The sequence below is a fragment of the Macrotis lagotis genome, chromosome X, assembly GCF_037893015.1.
Source record: "Macrotis lagotis isolate mMagLag1 chromosome X, bilby.v1.9.chrom.fasta, whole genome shotgun sequence".
Taxonomy (NCBI): Eukaryota; Metazoa; Chordata; class Mammalia; order Peramelemorphia; family Peramelidae; genus Macrotis; species Macrotis lagotis.
In genome coordinates, this window is record NC_133666.1 from 389,887,040 (window position 1) to 389,897,360 (window position 10,321).

Consider the following 10,321-nt stretch of genomic DNA (forward strand, 5'->3'; position numbering starts at 1 on the left):
AATGGTATTATGTTTTATTTCCTGTGTGATGCTGGGCATGCCACTTAAGCTCATTGACTTCAATAAAATTTTTGAAAAAGAAAATGAATGTTAATAAACATAATATAAAAATATTTTTACAAAAATACAATTAACATTCTATTTATGAAAATATATATTTACAAATTATTTTAAAAAGGTAAAAAGCTGAGCTTACAGTTTGAATGTTAGAAAATTAACAATACATAATAAATATAAAGCAGTCATTTTAAAAATTACAGGTAGCACATATACTCCAGTAGTACATATACAAAAATTGGAATGATACAGGGAAGACTGCCATGATACCTTTGCAAGGATGACACACACATATGGGAATATGCTTACTATAATTATACATGTATAACCTATATTAGAGTACTTTCTGTCAAGGGGAAGGGGGAAGGAAGTGATGAAGTGAGGGACAAAAATGTTCCATTCAAAATCATTTAAAATATGATTGCTAAAAATTATCTTTTACTATAATTAGATAAAATAAATAACTACATTTATTTTAAAGAAAAAATTCTAGGTTCTGAAAATCAGACTACAAAATTACAATATTCTGCAGCTGATTCTTTTAGTAAATTGACTTAAGTAGTGAATATATTGGTGACCTATTTAAAAGCATGTGATAAATTGAATTTATCAAAATTTTTAAAAATAGTAATAAACCAGAGATATCACAAAAGAGAAGATATTATTTAAATTACAAAAAAATTAAATTTATTAAATCATTTAAATTATTACAAGTTATTAGATTATCAAATTTTCTATATAATAATATATCTACATCTGCATAAGTTAGTAAAAGATAATTTTTTTTAAAATAGAGGATTATCTCCAAAAATTAATATAACAACCTGGTAGTTTGAAATCTAGAGACTAAAAAAAAGACAAAATATATTGGTAAAAAAGGTACTTGATCCAATAAAACTGAAAATGACCTATATCAAATATTTTAAGAAATAGTATTATTATCTGTATCATGAATAAAAATTTTAAATTATGATAAAGAAAATACAAAGTTTATTTTGTGAGATATATATATATAAATTAGGTCAATATTAGGTAAAGAAAGAACTACTGACAGATATCATTGATAGATATAATTTTAAATATATTAAACACAATTCTAATAAGACTGTGGACATTAGAACAAAAATGAATACGATGTTTTAACATTAGGGAAAATAGCATAATTAATTGTAATAGAAAACAATAATACACAGAATCATGATTGAATCAATAAGGAATAAGGATTACACCTGTCATTTTGTTCTTATAAGCAACTCCCAGATGAAGTAAATCCTTCAATAATTGCAATTTATCACCCAATCTCTAATTGTAATCTAAAAAAGTTCTGAGCAATTGTGTCAAATAGATATAGGGGTAACTAATTCATTCTTAAGGATCCCTGTGGTTATTTTATCTATTTATCTACTTATTTTTAAAATGTGATATTATCTTGTTTTATTGTATTTTATTTATTTCATTAAATAATTAACAATAATAATTTCTCAGTCAACTTGAACAACATAGCAGGGCAAAAGAGACTGATCCTCTACTTAATGACACACCTTTGACTAAAATAATTAGTGACTAAGTGACCTTCCCAGGTTAAGCTAACCAGTGGGATGTGAACTCTGGTACTTCTGGCTACCAAGACAACTCTCTAAAAATTACATTATGTAGGAAAAAAAATCCTGTGATAAAAATATCTCATTTATGAAAAAAAGCAACAAAACTAAAACAAACATATCCACCTGAAAATTGAAGGATATGAAAAAGGCAAAAAAAAAGATTAACATTTTGTTGTAGTAATTAAAATATGAAAAAATGAGGGGAAAATTAATTTAATTGAAAATAACTATAAAATATATAAAATTTCCAAAAGTATAAATCTCTTCCAAATAATGAAGAATTACAAAATTCATATTCAAGAAATAATTAAATCATGGAAAAATATTCATTGATAATATAGATCATTTTAAAATATATATATTTAAAATTATCATAATATCTAAATTAATCTAAAGATGAAACAACAAATAACATTACTTTGTGAATACCTAATGGAATTAGACAATTAAAAATTTTAGAAGTTTAGAATCAGAGGTAAATTGTACAAAAGAATGAAGGAAAATAGCATTTCTCGACCAGTCAGTACTATAAAGCAAAAATTTTGACACCTAATCTTCAAACTGTATATTAACCTTGAATATTAAAAATTACATCACTTTTTAATGACAAAAGAAATAGATCAAATTCGTTTCAGAATTATAGAATTGCTTAATGAATTAAATAGAAAAGCAATATCAAAAGATATAGCACATAATTGTGGTAATGTTTTGAAAGATTGTGTACTGTGATATAATTCAATAGCATAAGAATCTATTGTTATTCAGTTAATTTTCAGTTCTGTTCAACATTATGTGAGCCCATTTGAGATTTTCTTGGTCAAAATACTAAAGTGGTTTGTCATTCCCTCCTCCAACTCATTTTACTGAAGAAGAAAATAAGACTTGCCCAGAGTCACACAGATAATTTTTGAGGCCAGATTTGAAGTCAAGATGATGAGGCTTCTTGAATTAGGTCTAAAAAATGCTCTAGAGTGTCCAACCTAGATTCCCCTTAGAAAAGAAGATATCCATTTAAAGAAAAATAAGCAAACAAAAACACCTTTATATCAGTTATTTAAGACAGGATGGTACACAGGATAGACAGGTTGATTTAAATGTCATAGACCAAGATTCCCTTCTGACCTATGACAGGAACTGGCAGCATGAACTTAGGTAATTTAATCTCTGAAAGCTCCAGATAACTTTAAAAAGGTGTTGATTACTTTGACACAAGATTTTCCCTTACTTAAAGCTGACCTGTATCAATAAAATCATTGGTCCAATATTTATTTCTATGTTAGATTGACCAAATTTAACATAAAGAAATTTAATCAAAATGAATAACTATATATTTACCAGAAAAAACTGAAAATTGGCAAGTGTAAGTATTGGTTTCATTGGTAGAATTTTTTTTAAATGTTCTTACTTTTATATGCAATGCTTAGAGCAGTTTGCAAATATTTTCTTATTAGTTCATAAAGGTATGTAGGCATTATAGGCAGAGGACATTTAGGTGATAACAGTAAGAGGCTGAGTCTGAAGGCAAAAATAACATCACTTCAAATTCTACTTCATTTGCTTAGATATTTGCTTCAGTATCCTGAGCTGTGAAATGAGCTTGAGAGAGAAATGGAAAACCATTCTAAAATCTCTTCCAAAAAACCCCAAAACAAGAACCACAACAACCGCAGCAAAAACAAAAACAAATGAGGCCAGGAAAAGGTCAGACAAGACTGAAATGATTAAACAATAAAATATATTCAGTCATTGTTTTTTTTAATCTATGGTCATTTATGCATTACCCAGAGTCAGTACCTTGATACTGCTGTTAATAACCTTAATATATATATATATATATATATATATATATATATATATATATATACACACATATATATCCACTATTAAGGCAATTATCCATTATTATTAGAATAATAATGATTATTAGAATAATAATATAATATTCAATATAATAATATATTGTATTGTTATTATTATTATTATTATTATTAGAATGCAATATAATTAAACTTCTGGCCAAGATGGTGGAAGGAAGACAGGCACTGTATTAAGTGCTCCTCTTTCCCCTGAAAAACAACATGAAAGAAACCTCTTAACAGAAATATGATGAACAAAACCCAGAAAGAGAAGCTAGAACACCTACCAAAAAGTTCTGTCTCAGGGTACCATGGGTGAATTAGGAGACAAGAGCAGAAGGTCAGCACAGGGATGGGGAAAGGCAGAGGGCCAGCCTCAGCCATAGAGACATTGGTGAGTGGCATGTTCAAGATCCAACTTTAGCTGAAGAGTCTTTGGCTAAGGGAGAGGAACTATGGTATGGTGAGTTCCAGCACAGAGTTTCAGAGCCTGAAGAACAAACAGCTGGGCCAAGGACCTGAGCTCCATACTTTCATCAGAACCCTTTGCCCAGAACAAACAATAAGCAACTCCCCACCCCCTCAGGCTAAGGGTGTGGAACAGAGTTCACTCAACAGAATGAGATTAACTCTCTTCCCCCAGGACTCAGCACATTATTCAAAGTTAACTCAGACCCAGCTGCTGAGGGCCCTAAACACTCCAGACAACCAACCTACTGGTCAGCCTTTGGAATTACTAAGGGAATTGAACAAAGCCTCTAGGATTTTCCAAAGCAAACTTCTGAGCACTAGCCCCCACCCCAACACAAGATCCTAGAAATATGAAGAAAGGCCAGCAAAAAGGGGAGCTCATAGAGAAATACTTAGAAGAAATCAATTCTATACCTGGGAGTCTACCTGCCAAGGCAGACTCAAAAATGTTTTTAAAACATTTGTAAAATACTTCTCATGCACATAAAATCACATTTAAATAACTGGGAAAGCATCAACTGCTCCTAGATAGGTCTAGCTAATATAATAAAAATGACAGTTCTACCAAAACTAAACTACTTATTTGGTGCCCTACCAATCAAAATTCCAAAAATAATTACTTTAATGAGTTAGAAAAAGTTGTAAGTAAATTTATATGGAAAAATAAAAAGTCAAGAATTTCCAGGGATTCAATGAAAAAAAGTGCAAAAGAAGGTCGCTTAACCTTACCAGATCTAAAATTATATTATAAAGCATTATCAAAACTGTCTGGTATTGGCTAAGAAATAGAGTCGTGGATCAGTGGAATAGACTAGGGGCAAAAGCAGGAAATTATTATAGTAATCTGCTGTTTGATAAAACCCAACAAGTCTAGCTATTGAGATAAAAACACTCTGATAAAAACGGTGGGGGAAAATTGGAAGTTAGAAGGAAAAGAAACTTGGATTAGACCAACACCACACACCCTATACCAAGATAAGATCAAAATGGATACAGGATTTAGACATACAAAACAATATTATAGGCAAACTTGAAGATCAAGGAGTAGTTTACCAGTCACATCTATTGAAAAGGAAACAATTTATGACCAAGGAAGAATGGAGAACATCATTAAAAACAAACTAGATAATTTTGATTACATTAAATTAAAAACCATTTGTACAGAGAAAACCACTGTAACCAAGATCAAAAGAAATGTAGTAAATTGGGAAACAATTTTTAAAACTAATATTTCTGACAAAGGACTTATTTCTAAAATAAACAGAAAATGAGTCAAATTTTCAAAAAAAACAGGCCATTCCCCAATTGATTAATGGTCAAAGGATATGCATAGGCAATTTACAGATGAGGAAATCAAAGCAATACATAGTCATATGAAAAATTGCTCTAAATCATTACTTATTAGACAAATGAAAATTAAAGCATGACTGAGGTACCAGATGTGAACCTCTCAGACTGGCCAATATAACCAGAAAGGACAATGATCAATGTTGGAAGGGATGTGGGAAATCTGGGAAACTAATACATTATTTTTGGAGCTGTGAACTCATGCAACCTTTGTGGAGAGCATTGGGCAACAAAAATGTGCATACCTTTTGATCCAGTAGTACCACTACTTGGTCTATACCTTGAAGAGATTATGAAAATGGATAAAAACATTACTTATACAAAAATATTCATAGCAAGACTGTTTGTAGTGGCAAAGAATTGGAATTTAAGTGAATGTCCTTCAATTGGGGAATGGCTTAAGAAACTCTAGTATATGTATGTCATGGACAAAATTGTTCTGTTAGAAACCAGGAGGGATGGGAATTCAGGGAAGCCTGGAAAGATCTACATGAACTGATGCTGAAAGAGATGGGCAGAACCAGAAAAACACTCTGCATCCTAACAGTAACATGGGGGCAATGATAAACCCTGATGAACTTGCTTATTCAATCAGTGCATCATCCATGGACAATTTTGGGCTACCTGCAATGGAGAATACCATCTGTATGCAGAGAAAGAATTGTGGAGTTTGAACAAACACCAAAGACCTTTAATTTTTTTTGGGGGGGAACTGTAATTTTGCTTTCTCTCTCTTATACTTTATTTTTCTTCTTTAAGGATATAATTTCTTTCTCATCACATTCATCTGAGATCAATGTATACCATGGAAACCATTTAAGTACTAACAGATTGTCTTCTGTGGCAGATGGGCAGAGGGAAACAAAAATGGGGAAAATTGTAAAACTTGAAATAAAAAAATCATTCTAAAAAAAGAAAAAATAAATTAAAAAAAGAATGCAATATAATTTAATGAAAATAGTAGAGAACTTGTTATGTCTGTAGTCAAAACTTGACTCTAAATCTGGCTTGTCTTATTATCTTTCACAAGTCATTTATTGTCCTCTCACCTTTATTTCTTAAAATGTATATCATATTTGATGACCAAAATTTACTTAAGGCCATGGCATTTTGCATTTCTTTGAGTGTGGGAAAACAAATTCTTAAAAATAACCAATATTTATTTTTATTTAATGAATATTTTGTTAGCTATGTTAATAATGCCCACCTTATCTATTTAACTCTTAGCTATATCTTCCTAAAAACGTTCCATAGAACAACCACCTAAAATCTCTTGATATTGTTTAAAGAGCATTTAGGCTCTCATCTAATTTTCCTTAACTCTCAAAACATGTTTTGGTAGAACTGTTTTGTGAATTTGTATATATCTATATAGTTTTACCCTTAATAACTTTTTTTGTACACTTTTTGATTGACAGTCTATTTTATTCTGATCAAGCACATCATTTGCTTCTCTCTTATCTTTTCTTTGTTCAATATAAATGCTTCAAAAGGATGATGTCCCATGGCTTACAATCTTAGAACACAGCTAGAAGAGGTAATTGTTAAAATCTTTCTAAAAAAAATAAGTTAATAAAATAAATTAGAAATTCCTTAAAAATGGACATTCCATACCTCTTGAATCTTTTTCTATGCTTGGCTCAGTTATTTTCTCTTTTTATTGTTGTTTGTAAAGGTTTGTTCTTGGAGAGGCTGTGAAAAGATAGATATGTTATCATTGTATGAAAAATATAAAACGAAAAATATCAACAAGCACAGTTGAATGATTAATGGTTAATCACACATATTAATTAAAAAATTATTTATTCTCTTTATGTCCACTATATAGGATGATAGGACATATAAGGGTAAACTGAAATTTTACTTTACTTTGATATTTGGATAATGGCACATTCTGAAATCAGTAATGATTTTACTTTCCACAGCAGCAATACATTTTAAATTTGAATATATTGAATAAAGTGATCATGGTTTTAATGGGAGGATAATAAAATACCCTTATTTTTAAAAGGACTATAAGATTTCAAATGTACTATGGTACTCTTATAAAATATAGAATTGCTAATGAAGAAAAATGGCTCCTTATCCTTCTATGACTCAAGATCAGGATTGAAATGCTGGAAATGGAAACCCTTCAAAAATTCCTGCAACACTACAATTTTGATTTCCCTGCAGAAGGCTGTGTGTATGATGAATTTTATAGATATATTTTCCAATTTGATATTCTTTACCTTTCAATGGTGACTGTAACTTTAGGTAGTTAAGTTGGGGATTATTAAAAAAAATTCTACTTATTTCACTATTTATTTTCAAATTCCATGTAACATTTTAAAATTCACTTTTAAAATATTGAGGTTTAAATTCTCATTTTCCTTTGCTACCCCTCCTTCCTGAGAAGGCAAGCAATTTCAAATTGTTATACATATGAATCCATACAAAACAGTTCCACCTTAACTATGTTACAAACAAAAGGAAAAAAATAATTAATAAAATTATGCTTCAATCCATATTCAGAATTCATCAGTTCTGCCTCTGAATGTAGTTATCATTTTTTTCATCATGAATACTTTTGAATTGTCTTAGATTATTGTCTTGAACAGAGCATTTAAGTCTTTCCCATTAATATCCTTGCAACATTGTTACTAATGTAAAATATTCTCTTGGTTCTGTTCATTTCACTTCATATCAGTTCACTTAAATCTCTTCAACTTTTTCTGAAATAATCCTTCTTACCATTTTTTATAGCCCAATAGTAATCTCTTCTGAATAGCATTCCCACAATTTTCAATTCTTTGCCATCACAAAACAGCTGCTATTAATTTATTTTACAAAAAGACAAAATGTTTCTTTCCATTTTATTTGGGCTACAGCTTAGTCAGTATCATTCTGCTTCAAAAAAGTATAACAAACTTTACCATCCTATTGCTGTAGTTTCAAGTTGGTTTTGAGAATGGTTTGAATAGTTCACTACTGTAGCAACAATGCATTAGTGTATCATATTTTCCAAATTACCTCCATCATTAGGCAGTTCCCTTATCCATTATGCAAGCTAATCTGATAGAATGAAGTGATATCTCAGAGCTTTTTTAATTTGCATTTCTCTAAACAGAACTGATTAAAGCATTTTTGAAGTGACTATTGATCACTTTGATTTCTTCTGAAATCACTATCTTATATCATTTAAATTTTATCAACTTGGGAATTGTTCTTATTTGGTTTTTCTTAAATTTTACTCAATTATTTGAGAAATGAGGCTTTTATTACATAAATTTGCTATACTTTTTCAAGTTTCTTGTTTTCTTTCTAATTTTGACTGCTTTTATTTTTTGTGCAAAGTTTTTAAAAACTTAATAGAATTAGAATTACCCTTTATATATCCTGTAATCACTTCTATTGCTTCTTTTGCAACTGTACCAGCAGTGCATTAGTGTGCCAGTTTTTCCAAATTCCCTCCAGTATTTGTCAATTTTCTTATCTTTCATGCTAGCCAATCTCCAATGTGCTGAAAATACATTTTTCATGGTCCCTTATTTTACTTATGATATTGCCCCTTGTGTCTAAAATCATTTATTCATTTTGACCTTATGTTTTTATAAAGTGGAAGATTTTGTTTTATTCATAGTCTCTACCAAACTGTTTGCCAATTTTCCTAGTGATTTCTGCCAGATGTTCTATTTTTACCCCCCAAACTTTAATACTTTGTGACTGTAAAACACTGGATCACTAATCATTTATTAATTATGTTCTATATACTTAGTCTATTCCTCAAAGATCTTTTTTGATAAAGGTCTTATACTATAAATTAGAGATACATAATAAGATGCCTCTGATATCTTGAGATATTTTAGGGAAAATTGAATTACATGTAAAAAAAACTGGTTTTTATTCTAATTTTATATTATATCTAATTGAAATGAGGTTAGGTAATTGACTATTAGAGCTGGTTTTAAAGATGTTCATCTACCTTAAAACAATTATGAATAAATATGAACATATCTGGTTCTCAGTTTTCATACTGTAATATAAAAAAATCAGAAATAAGAATGAATAATTTCTAAACTCATATCTAGCTTAACATGTATTTCTTTCTTTAATTTTTATGTAAACTGTTATATATATATACGTATATATACTGTATATATACATATATTATATATATATATATATATATATATATATATATATATATATACCATTCAATATTGAATAGAAAAGGAACTTAATTCAAAGGAAGTAACAGAAAGGACACTATGAAATATATCCTCAGGGATTTATGAACTCTTCAATTGGAATGCTCCATTCAGTGATGCAAATTGCAACGTATACTGTCTTATTAATTCTATCAAAATATTTTCTTTGTCTTTTATTAATTTCTCCACAGGCAACCTAACCAATATCATAAGAATTTTTACACTAATTTTCTATTGTATGATACCCATAAACATATAGGCTATTCATAAAAAAATCTTTCATTATCTCAAAATATGTCCTAATTTTGCTACTGGTTGCATATTGCATTAAGGTGGTTATTGTAATTTGATTTCAGTTTATTGATATCTTTGCTTTTATCTCATATTTTTTTTTAATATCTCTCCCCTTTTACACAGCCAACCATTCCCTTTTAATGGAAATTCAAAAAGAAGACATAGTATAGTTAGTAAAATGTCACCATTAGATTGATCATGTCTGACAGTAGATGGAATAATCAATAGCCATAGAGGGATATTCATTATATTCTACATTTTCTAATAGTAATTCTTTTTTTAATTCTTCTTTGTCTCTATAATAATAATTTTTACATACATTTCTTTAATATCTTTACACTATTAATCCAATGTAACCTCTTGCTTGAAATATATTACAGTCTACTCTTGTCTGTCATGCATGTCTCCAATGTCCTTTGGGTGATTCTTAACTTCAGTTATTCAGTTAACAGTAATCTATAACTCACAGACACATTAACTCATCAGAAAAATATTGGTATTA

General features: G+C 29.3%; 1 non-coding gene across 1 annotated transcript; it reads left to right on the top strand.

The window, feature by feature from the left end:
- Positions 1-269: 269 nt before the first annotated feature.
- On the top strand, positions 270-373 carry LOC141503770 (U6 spliceosomal RNA). Its single transcript, XR_012473083.1, has one exon. It is a non-coding gene; the product is annotated as a U6 spliceosomal RNA (small nuclear RNA).
- The last annotated feature ends 9,948 nt before the right edge of the window (positions 374-10,321 follow it).